The sequence below is a fragment of the Bos mutus genome, chromosome 9 (genome assembly GCF_027580195.1).
Source record: "Bos mutus isolate GX-2022 chromosome 9, NWIPB_WYAK_1.1, whole genome shotgun sequence".
In the NCBI taxonomy this organism is placed as follows: domain Eukaryota; kingdom Metazoa; phylum Chordata; class Mammalia; order Artiodactyla; family Bovidae; genus Bos; species Bos mutus.
Window position 1 is genome coordinate 95,165,759 of NC_091625.1, and position 12,060 is coordinate 95,177,818.

A 12,060-nucleotide genomic window follows, 5' to 3' on the forward strand; every position below is an offset into this window, starting at 1 on the left:
CGACTCAACAACAGCAGCAACTACAGTAGAAGCAAGCCGGTATAAAAGGTTTGTACCGTCGACACTGCACTTGGAGGTAAGGGCGGGTGGCGAGAGGCAGTGTGGTTCAGAAATACAACATTTTCTCTCACGTCAGTTTTACCGTTTGAGTTCTACTGACTTGTGGTGTTGCTACACTTTATCTTTAAAATGTTTTAGACGTGTGTTTGGAAGCCTGGTGTGCTGCAGCCCATGGGGTCCCAAAGACACAGACACCACTTAGCGACTGAACAACAACAGCAGGTGCTTTGTGTGTGTTAGTCACTCAGTCGTGTCTGACCCTGCGACCCCAGGGAGTGTAACCCACCAGGCTCCTCTGTCCATGGGGTTTCCCAGACAAGGATACTGGAGTGGGTTGCCATTCCCTTCTCCAGGGGATCTTCCTGATCTAGGGATCAAACCCAGGTCTCCTGCATTGCAGGCAGATTCTTTCCCATCTGAGCCATCAGGAAAGTCTTAAATTATTTACTGTTTATTATTGTGTATATTTATGTGTTATTCTAGAAAATGAAGCAATCCCCTGTGGGGGGGGGAGCACATTTTCCCTTTAAAAGTGGCCCCAATATTGTGCATGTTGAGATGACCCACCTGGGCCCTGGGTGAGGGAGTCATTCTCCCAGCATCCAGCAGTTAGTCGAGGGCAGAGCCAGAAACACCCAGAAGGTATTCGCCGTTTAGACTCAGCTGTGTGCTCCCCACAGCAGACTTGAATCCTCTGGATTTTAAAAACCTACTTTTCTATAGAGAAACTCTGCTTTCTGCTTCACCTTGTCAGTGGAGACCTGATCTCTAATCATTTTAAAATAATAGATATTGGGGTATGTTCCTCCTTTTCATGTTAATTCAAGTCAAAATGTATTTCACATTGCTCATAGCATTTTCCTTAGCGCTTTAAAAAGTGTAACATGTGATCCTTGCCCAAGAACAGTTTAAAACTAAACTGTAGGGAAAGACATATGTGGGATTTTAAAATAATTAATGCAGTGCAGCAAAGCAGGGCAGTCAAGGAGCAGACACTGTCCCCTTGGTCTCACCTGCGAGGTGGCCCTCAACACTGCTTTCCTTCACTGCATCCCAGCAGTGACCTTTCTGCTAAGACTCCTGGGAAGCTGAGAATGAAACCTCCGCCCGCCTTGGTACCTCAGGTGCATCGGTCCAGGGCTCTGGAGCCTCACTCTTGTCATCTGGAAGTGGCCCGGTAGTGTCCTCAGGTCCACTGGCCTCCAGGGGGAGCTCAGTGTCTGGTAAACCCATTGCTCACCAGGTCTGATGGCATGCCAGGCTCCTCCTGAAGAACCCAGGCCCCTGGATTTGATAGGATGAGTCTCCTATCAGCGGCACCTCTGCCATCACATGGCCCAGTCCGCCTGGCTAAGAAATCTGCAGGCTCCCCAGGTTGGCCCATGGCCCTTGTCCTCAGTGTGTACAGGTGCAGGAAGGTACCCACAGGCAGTCTTGTGGGAGGTGGTAACCAGCTCATGGGAGGCGTGGCCAGCTTGTGAGGGTGTGGCCAGCGCTTGGGAGGCGTGGCTGGCTCTTGAGAGGCCTGGTGGCTTGTGAGGGTGTGGCCGGCTTGTGGGAGGTGTGGCCTGCGCCTGGCCACCTTGGGGCGTAGAGCCGACCTGGTTAGAGGTTGGATTTTTCAGGCCCTGAGAAAGACTCCATCAGGGACCCTGAGTTCCGAATGGGGCATTCCTAACTCCAGACGTGTTGTGACTCCAACCTGAATACCCAAACACAGGTGTGTGGTGTCTCCTAATTCCAAATTAATTAGCTGTAAAGTCAGTAAGTGACTTTTAAAAGTGTGGCGCCATCTCACCAGGGCCTACAGGCACAGGTTCTGTATCTATAACATATGGAAGGGTATAAGTAGAGATTTAAAATTGGGAAAGGGGTGTGACAAGGCTGTATACTGTCACCCTGTTTATTTAACTTATGCGCAGAGTACATCATGTGAAATGCCAGACTGGATGAATCACAAGCTGGACTCAAGATTGCCAGGAGAAATATCAACAACCTCAGATATGCAGATGATACCACTCTATCGGCAGAAAGTGAAGAACTAAAGAGCCTCTGAATGAGGGTGTGAGAGAAGAGTAAAAAAGCTAGTTTAAAACTCAACATTCAAAAAACTAAGATCATGGTATCTGATCCCATCACTTCATGGCAAATAGAGAGAGAAAAAGTGGAAGTGGTGACAGATTTTTCTCTTCCTGGGCTCTAAAATCACTGTGGATGGTGACTGAAGCCATGAAATTAAAAGATGCTTCCTTCTTGGAAGGAACGCTATGACAAACCTAGACAGTATTATAAAGTAGAGACATCACTTTGCCAGCAAAGGTCCATCTAGTCAAAGCTATGGTTTTTCCAGTAGTCATGTATAGATGTGAGAGTTGGACCATAAAGAAGGCTTAGCACCAAAGAATTGATTTTTTTGAACTCTAGTGCTGGAGAAAACTCTTGAGAGTCCCTTGGACTGCAAGGAGATCAAACCAGTCCATCCTTAAGAAAACCAACCCTGAGCATTCACTGGAAGGACTGATGTTGAAGCTGAAGCTCCAGTACTTTGTCCACCTGATGCGAAGAGCTGAATTATTGGAAAAGACTCTGATCCTGGGAAAGGTGGAAGGCAGGAGGAGAAGGGGGCAACAGAGGATGAGATGGTTTTGGATGGCATCACTGACTCAATGGGCATGAGTTTGAGCAAATTCCGGGAGATTGTGAAGGACAGAGAAGTCTGGCGTGCTGCAGTCCAGGGGACCACAAAGAGACACGACTGAGTGACTGAACAACAAGCAGAGGTTGCAAAGTGTGTGAAAACTAGGACAGTCCCTGTTCTTTTCATGTGTAAATTAGCCACTGGTCTCCACACATGGACATTTATGATCACTCACCTCCTCCCGCTGGTCTAGGGTAGATTCCCTCCTGAGCCATCCATTAGATGCTATCATATGTTGTCCTCTGCCAGACTGGCCTGGGCTCCTTCTGCTGATGTCTGATTGGCCCAGACGCCTCACGTGGCCAAGCCTAGCGTCAACGTGGTGAGTAGACTCCACCTGGCCGGGCAGGAAGAAGCTGAAAACTCACAGGCCAAGGGGTGTGAGTCCAGGGCTTGAGGACTCTGGGGGAAATCTCCCCCACATCCAAATAGCAAGGACAGAGACACTGGCCCCATCTTCACAGGACTCGGGGTCTGAGTGGAGGGTGGGGACAGGCAGGAGATACACAGTCAGCAACATCAGTGTCAGAGTTGAATAAACCCAGCAGTGACCCACCTTGAGCCCCCCTGTGGTGGGCGGAGGCGCCAGCAGGCAGCCCCGGAAAGGTGATCTGCGAGGCGGAGACAGTGGCAGCTGAGCGGGGCGGCATCTCCAGGACCAGCAGCTGCACAGTGAGGGGTCTGGGGTGGGGGGCGGCCCAGGGGGAGCCTGGTGGGTATCAAGGAGGAGAGGTGGCAGGTGAAGCCACCAGCTACAGCCGATTGACGTCACTGCAGACAGGGTGGTAGCATAGTAATATTATTTTTAGTCACTTTCACATTCTTGCTCAGGTAACGCTTGACATTTTACTTATAATAGCCCCAGCAAGTTTACTGGGAAGCTGTGCAGTTGGCAGTTTAGCGGTGCAAGTGACACAATAGAATGGAAAATATGTGGATGAATTTGTATCACTGGCCTATGGATAATTCATTTAATCTTTTTTTTTTTTTTCAATTTCAGAGGCACATTTATATTCCCATGGGTGTTACCTTTCTTATCCCAATTATATGGTCAAAGGGAAAACACATTTACCACTGAGGAGATTGCAACCTCAGCTTTTCACATTAAGTTCAGCCCAAGGACATTGCCAATATCAGGAGCTGAGATTACTGGAGATGTATTTATGATGGCCTGCAGCCACAGTAGCAGAAATGGAATTTTGTTTGAGGTTGTAAAGAAAAAACGCTGGAGGATTTATGAAAGCACACATTGCCCGGGTATCTCTGTAAAGTATGTATAACGGATGCTCCAGGGATGAGGGCACCAGGTGGCAACTTTACTTCGCTCTGCACCTGTGAAAGGTCCCCACCTCTTTTCCCACCCCTTTGTACGCTCTGCTCCTCTCCTCTCTTCAGTTTCCCCCTGTTCCTTTTCCTCTCCCTGGCTTTACCCTAAAAGGGGACGTAGCTCTTTCTGCCCCCTTGTGAGTTCTATCTGTAAACTCTGAACAGAAATGGACAGGATCAGTTGCGGTTCAGTTCAGGAAAAATTATGGGCTGCTTTTCCAGGGAGGCAGGCAAGATTTTTCCACAGGAGGTAAAAAAGAAAATACAAGGGGATGGATCAAAAGCTAGAGTTCTTAATATAATCTTTGGAACAAGTGCTTTTAATACCATCTTTTCTTATTTTTGTGTTCCCCTCCTGCCCATGTTCCTGGCATGTATTCTGGGGTTTGGCATAGAGTGAGTAAGAGAGGGAGAAAGCCACGGAGGCAAGACAGTTTCCTCATTTTTAAAGCTTCTGTTTGAGAGAGGCAGAAAGAGAGGGAGAGAGGAGATTGTGAAATATCTACTCAACTAATTGCACAAAAAATCTAGCATAAGGATGCTTCCTGACGCACTGTTCAAAATTGGGGAATGGGGACTTCCCTCATGGTCCATGGCTGAGACTCTGAACTTCTAATGCTGAGGGCCTGGGTTCTGATCCCTGGTCAGGGAGCTAGATCCCACATGCTGCAACTTAGAGCCTGCAGACTGCAACTAAAGACCCCCCCTGCCCCGCCCCCCAGGCCATAATGAAGATGCAGCCAAATAAATATTTTTTTAAAATAGTGAAGTGCTGGAAACAGCTTATGTATCCAGTACTAAGTATGCGTGCACGTGCTCTGTCGTGTCTGACTCTTTGTGACCCCACGGATTGTAACCTGCCAGGCTCCTCTATCCACGGAATTTTCCAGGCAAGAATACTGGGGTGGGTTGCTGTTTCCTCCTCGAGAGGATCTTCCCAACCCAGGGATCGAACCTCTGTGCCTTGGATCTCCTGCATCGGCAGGCAGATTTTTTACCACTGTGCCAACTGGGAAGCCCAATAATAAGGCAGTGTGTTAAACTTATGGTGGGGGGTGACAGCTCCCCCTACAGGCTTTCCCAGCCCTCAGCATTTATGACTGTAGGTCTGGGCTTCCCTGGTGGCTCAGCTGGTAAAGAATCTGCCTGCAATGCAGGAGACCTGGGTTCGATCCCTGAGTTGGGAAGATCCCCTGCAGCCTACCAGGATCCTCCATCCATGGGATTTTCTAGGCAAGAGTACTGGAGTGGCTTGCCATTGCCTTCTCCAAGGAGAAGGGAAAGGCTACTCAATCCTGTCTGGCCTGGAGAATCCCAAGGACTGACTGACAGACTTTCACTTTTCAGGTCCGGGGTGGGGCCTGAGAACCTTTATTTCTAACAGGCTTTCGGGTGACCTGTTGCTGCTGACCTGGAAGCACCCTGATATCACTTTGAGAACCATTGTTCTAAATTAGGAAAAAGGTGTTTCAAAGTTAGGAGTAATAGTCTTCTCTCCAACTTTTCCAAGTTATCTAGAAAAAGTGCTCCTTTAAAATATTAGAGATAAAATATTGTAAAAGAATTCCAGAATTTTTTATGAGACCAGTTTTTTTTTCTTAAACTATGTATCATATCTGCATGAATAAGTATTATTTACATACTATCAATATTTCCAATTTCCTGTAAATTGAATTACAGATAAAATTCTTTCTCTACTTTGTGTCCTAGCACCTGCCAGCTGACATTGTGTGTGTTGACAACCATGATTTGCGTTATGTGACATTTTGCAGTTTTAGTTGATAAATTCTTGGCTCGAATCCATGGCTCAAAAAGTCACAGTACTGCTGACATGATACATGAAAAGATCTCAGTGAACCGGAGGGGTGCACACCCTTGTCTGAAGTGTTTTAAGCAGTTTCTTCTCTCCCTCTGTTTGTCTTACATTCACAGCCACTGAGCCGTGGAGCGCTTCAGTGTCGGTACTTGCTTTCAGAAGTTCTCGCTCCCCCGGTCAGGTCAGTGCCCAGGCTCTGCTCACATCCTCTTGGGTCCTTTCCCTCCATGCCTGTGGGCTTCCTGACACTTTTTAAAGGATTGCCCTTGGCTATGGGAGCAGCTTAGCCCTGATACTCACAGACCCAGCTCCGTGGCTCCTGTGGGACCACCCAGAGGTGTCATTTATCCTCCGAGGTTTCTCTGAGGGATCAGGCTGCAGCGAGCCCCTGTGTGTGATGGCTTGAGGCTGAGCCTTTGCTGGCCCGCCCCCTCCCCCACCCCTATCTTGCCTTCCACACTTCCCAGTTGGCCCTGGGAGAACTAGTTTCACAGTCAGCACATTTCTTGCACATGAGTCTTCACCATGGGGTCCACATCTGGAGTATTCTGCTAGTCACAGGTCCCTGCATGGTGAAAGCATCAGACATACCTAAGTATATGTAATCTACACAGGATTATGGTCAAAGTTAAAAATGCATTGGTTGGTCCTCTGCTGGCCAGTAAGGACATGTAGAGCTATAAGGCACAGCTGATGGCCTGGAGGGAATCAAAATCTTGTTTGGGACATGTAAAGCACGGGCTTCCCAGGTGGCACAGTGGGTAAAGGACCCGTCTGCAAATGCAGGAGATGCAAGAGATATGGGCTTGCTCCCTGGGTCAGTAAGATCCCCTGGAGCAGGAAATAGCAACCCACTCCAGTATTCCTGCCTGGAAAATTCCATGGGCCACAGAGAGTCGGACACAACTGAGCATGCGTACACACACACACACACACACACACACACACACACACACGGCATACAGAATAAAATTCCATAAGACTTGGGGGCAGGATATAACTTGAGACGCATTTGCCCGTCTTTTGCTTTCCTCTCCAGTCATTGTTTGCCATCTGCCCTTCCGGAAAGCATGCAATAAAGGTGGGGACTTGAACCACGGGCTTTTAATTGAGCTCTCACACCTGGTGTCTGGACTTAAGCTCAGGTTCTTGATGTCACAGAAGGAATTCATTGAGAGGCAAAGTGATAGGTAAAAAGTAGATTTATTTAGAAAGAAACACACTTCACAGACAGAGCGTGGGCCATCTCAGGTGAGAGAGCCCGAAGTACGGCATGGTTAGTTTTTATGGGCTGGGTAACTTTATAGGCTAATGAGTAGGAAAATGATTCCAACTCTCTTGGGAAAGGAGCAGGGATTTCCAGAAAGGGACCACTGCCCACTTTTTGGTTACTGTGTGTGTGTCAGCTGCTCAGTCGTGTCCGACTCTGCGACCCCAAGGACTGTAGCCCACCAGGCTCCTCTGTCCAAGGGATTCTCCAGGCAAGAGTACTGGAGTGGGGTGCCATTTCCTTCCCCATAGGCCTACTATAGTCAGCCTCAGAACTGTCATGGCACTGGGGGTGGGGGGGGAGTGTCATTTAGCTAAAGTATTACAATGAGGCTCGAGGTCTGCTGCTGCTGCTGCTGCTGCTGCTAAGTTGCTTCAGTCGTGTCCGACTCTGTGCGACCCCATAGACGGCGGCCCACCAGGCTCCCCCGTCCCTGGGATTCTCCAGGCAAGAACACTGGAGTGGGTTGCCATTTCCTTCTCCAATGCATGAAAGTGAAAAAATAAAGTGAAGTCGCTCAGTCGTGTCCGACTCTAGCGACCCCATGGACTGCAGCCCACCAGGCCCCTCCATCCATGGGATTCTCCAGGCAAGAACACTGGAGTGGGTTGGGATTTTTCCAATGCATGAAAGTGAAAAATTGAAGTCGGCTCAGTCGTGCCATTGCAGCCCACCAGGCCCCTCCATCCTCCAGGCAAGAAGCCATTGCCTTCTCCCAGAAGTCAGATCTTCTGCCATCTTGGACCTAGTTGGTTCTAACCAGTTTCTGTCATGTCCTACGGCTATGTCATTCTTTTTAAGGCTGTGGCCTGCGCACTTCCCTCCTGTTTCACTCCCACCTGTGGAGTGCTGGAGGAGCCAAGTGGTCCCTGTGTCCCAAGCGTGGTGCAGAACTCACAGGAAGACCCACTAGTATGAAGGATGGTGTGTCAGGGATGTGAGACGTCTCAGTGGGCCCTCGTGAGGTTAGATGAAACAGCCAGGTGGCATCTTCCCATAGACGGTGCAGCCTCTGAGCTTCCTAAACTTCCGGAAATGAGGGGAGTTAACTGAGATTATCACCTCACTCCAGTACTCTTGCCTGGAAAATCCCATGGACAGAGGAGCCTGGTAGGCTGCAGTCCATAGGGTCGCTAGGAGTCAGACACGACTGAGCGACTTCACTTTCACGCATTGGAGAAGGAAATGGCAACCCACTCCAGTCTACTTGCCTGGAGAATCCCAGGGACAGAGGAGCCTGGTGGCCTGCTGTCTCTGGGGTCGCACAGAGTGGGACACGACTGAAGTGACTTAGCAGCAGCAACTGAGATTATGACCCTTCATCTTGATAGGAGGAGGCATCAAAACAGAAATCCAGGTGACCTACAGAAAAGAAGAATTGAGATCCATATGCAGCACCAACACGGGGACAAGCGCCCAATCGATGATGCTGAGGGCAGCTGTTACGTTGAGCATATGACACTTCGATGGGTGCAAGGAGGCTCTGCAATGCGTGTGTGTTCTAGAAAGTCTATCTTAGACCTTCAGGGACGTTAAAGAGTTGGTTAAACCAACAAGTAGGAAAAATCCTGTGCAAAAATCACCCCCTCGAGGTCTGCTTTGCTTGGACTTGCTCCACTTTTCAGCTTGTCCAAGGCCAGGTAATCCCCAATTCAAGCCTGGTTAGAACTAATCACAAGAGTTTTGTCTAACAAAGCAGAGGGAGGTCAGCCCTTTCACAGCAAAATATTCAAAGGATTTAGTTCTTATGCACATAAAGGCATCCTACTTACTGAGTTCCTGATCTGGCCCAGAGCTATGATGGCCCTGTGACCTCTTCAAGGTAGAAAAGGGTGAGGGACCCGTTTGCCCAGATAGTTATTCCTCCTTGTCTTTCCTTCATGGATGAAAGGTGGGTGTGTCAGACACTGGTTCGTTAAGGGACTTCTGTTACGAAGTTCTTTTCCTATTGGTAGTATATACTGCTGCTGCTGCTAAGTCACTTCAGTCGTGTCCGACTCTGTGTGACCCCACAGACGGCAGCCCACCAGGCTCCCCATCCCTGGGATTCTCCAGGCAAGAACACTGGAGTGGGTTGCCATTTCCTTCTCCAATGCATGAAAGTGAAAAGTGAAAGGGAAGTTGCTCAGTCGTGCCCGACTCTTAGCTACTCCATGGACTGCAGCCTACCAGGCTCCTCCATCCACAGGATTTTCCAGGCAAAGTACTGGAGTGGGGTGCTATTGCCTTGGTAGTATAAGGTGGATGTTATTTGCCTTGCTAATTATTAAGAATAGGAAATAGATGACTCTTTTTAAGGACTTTGGCTAGTATAGAGCACAACCTGAGAAAACCAAGGCTTTTATGATGGATAATGTCAACAGTGATATTGACAATGACTTGTTGACAAGCCCCTTGTGTCAGTCAGGGTTTGAGCAGAGAAGCAGACCCTCTAGGGGAGATAACTATATCTCCCGGTCTGTCTGTCTAGCATCTGTCTGTATACTTATGGACGCCCATCTATAGATACAGAACTACACACACGTACAGATAGATAGAGTAATAGATATATAGATACATAAATCTCAGTTATAGAGATTTGACCTTTGACCACAGGCAGTCGTGGAGCTACTGCAATGATCTTTCTGGAACTGTTGCCTATGTGTGATGCTAGAGCTTGAAGTCTGAAAGGCAGGCAGCAGGGAACTTGAGATGGATGTAAAATCTTGGAAACCAAGAGCAAGTTGGAAGCCAAGGACCAACACTGGAAGCTGTATCCATTTTCCGGGCTTCAGACCTTGATGGTATGGGGCCCTGCGGGGTCTGGGCCCTTTGTCACTCAGCTAGTCACTCTGGCCCAGGGGTCGGAGAAGCTGGAAGGGGGTCTGAGGATCAGGGTTTTGGCAGAGGTCCACTCCTTCTGGAAGCTCAATGGAATAATCTTTCTCAGTCTCTAGAGGCCGTGCACATTCCCTGTTTTATGATCGCATCACTCTGATCTCTGCTTCCCCTGTCATACATCATTCTCTGACTTTCTGCCTCCTTTTTCCATTTTTAAGGACCTCTTCATCACATTGGGCCCAAGTAACTAATCCAGAATAGTTCCCGCATCGCCAGATTCTTAGTTAATCACACCTGCAGGATCTGTTTTCTCTCGGCAAGGTGTCACATTCATAGGTTCAGGAGATAAGGACATCTTTGGGGGTCATTGTTCTGCTACAGCAGGGGGTGGGTTTCAGCTGTCTCTGCCACACTCCTGTGTAGAGCTCTGAATGGCCTATGCTTAGCTATACATGTCACTGAGATTTCCTTAGCTCTAAATGCTGGTGAGCACTTACTGAGTAATGTAGGGCAGCCATCCGCAACCTTTTCAGCACCAGGGACCAGCTTCATGGAAGACAGTTTTTCCATGGACTGGGCAAGGGAGGGATGGTGTCAGGATGATTCAAGCACATCCCATTTATCGTGCACTTGATTTCTGTTATTATTATGTCTGCTGTACCTCAGGCACTAGATCCTGGAGGTGGGGACCACTGCTTTACTCTCCAGCCTTTGATTGGAGGCGCCAGGAGGAGGCTGGAGGGTGGGAGGTGCTGATGGCACGGTTTTTACTCCTCCCCGTTTCCTCCCTGTTGGGTCACTGTGGGTTGGTTGCATCTCCACCAAATGCCAGAAGTTGACTTCTCCAAAAGCCACCTTCTCCAGGTCCCTGGGGCTCCATGGTTCCCTGCTCTTGTTGGTTCTGCATTAAACCCCATTCTTTCCCCCAAATTCTTCCCTCCCTTTTATAAGTAGTCTGTTCAGACAAATTCTCTTCTAATTCCAGGCCCCTGGTGGATACAGACTGTGTCCTTCCACATTGTTTTAAACAACTTTATATACATACATGGGCTTTTCAGGTGGCTCGGTGGTAAAGAATCTGCTGGCTAGTGCAGAAGCTGCGGGAGAGGTGGGTTTGACCCCTGGGTCAGGAAGATCCCTGGAGGGGTATTCTGGCTGGGAAATCCCATGGACAGAGGAGCCTGGCAGGCTACAGTCCATGGGGTCACAAAGAGTTGGACACGACTGAGAGACTGTGCGTGCAGGTATGCATGTGCACGCAGGTATACATATACACACATAAGCTTTGATTAGGGTGTGTGTATATGTGTGTGGACTTCCCTGGTGGCTCAGATGGTAACGCGTCTGCCTACAATGCGGGAGACCTGGGTTCGATCCCTGGGTCGGAAGATCCCCTGGAGAAGGAAATGTCAACCCACTCCAGTACTCCTGCCTGGAAAATCCCATGGACAGAGGAGCCTGGTGGGCTACAGTCCATGGGGTCACAAAGAGTTGGACACGACTGAGAGACTTCACTCACTCGTGTGTGTGTGTGTGTGAGAGAGAAAGAAATACACACAGACGGACAGACAGGCACACACAGAGAGACAGAGACTGAGAGTTCACAGAAGTCATAACCCTGCCTGAGTCTTCCCCCTGAGACAGAAGAAGACCTGATCTCACTGCAGACATTTTAAAGAGTGGAAGACAAAAATAAAGTCATCTTCTTATCAAATCTTGTGAGGCTTCCCTATTCCATATACATCTTAACAATTTTTTTTTACATCACCATTATTATACTTTCCACACTCTTTTGAAATATCCTCTAGTCACTTACCAGCATGTATGAGACATCACCCTGAGTCAGTCTCATTTCAATCCATTGATTTTCTTTGCTGCCTGGAATTCTGGGGTCTGGATTTACAATCTTGAACCAGTCTTTTATTCCTATTATTTGTATTAACTACTATTAAGAATAGTATTACAAAAATATTGTTTACCATCTCCGTGACACCTACGAATAGATTCTCTGGACGGATGACTGACATGGAGCTGCTGTCACAGAACTCAGGTTGATCTGGTGTGTTTTGA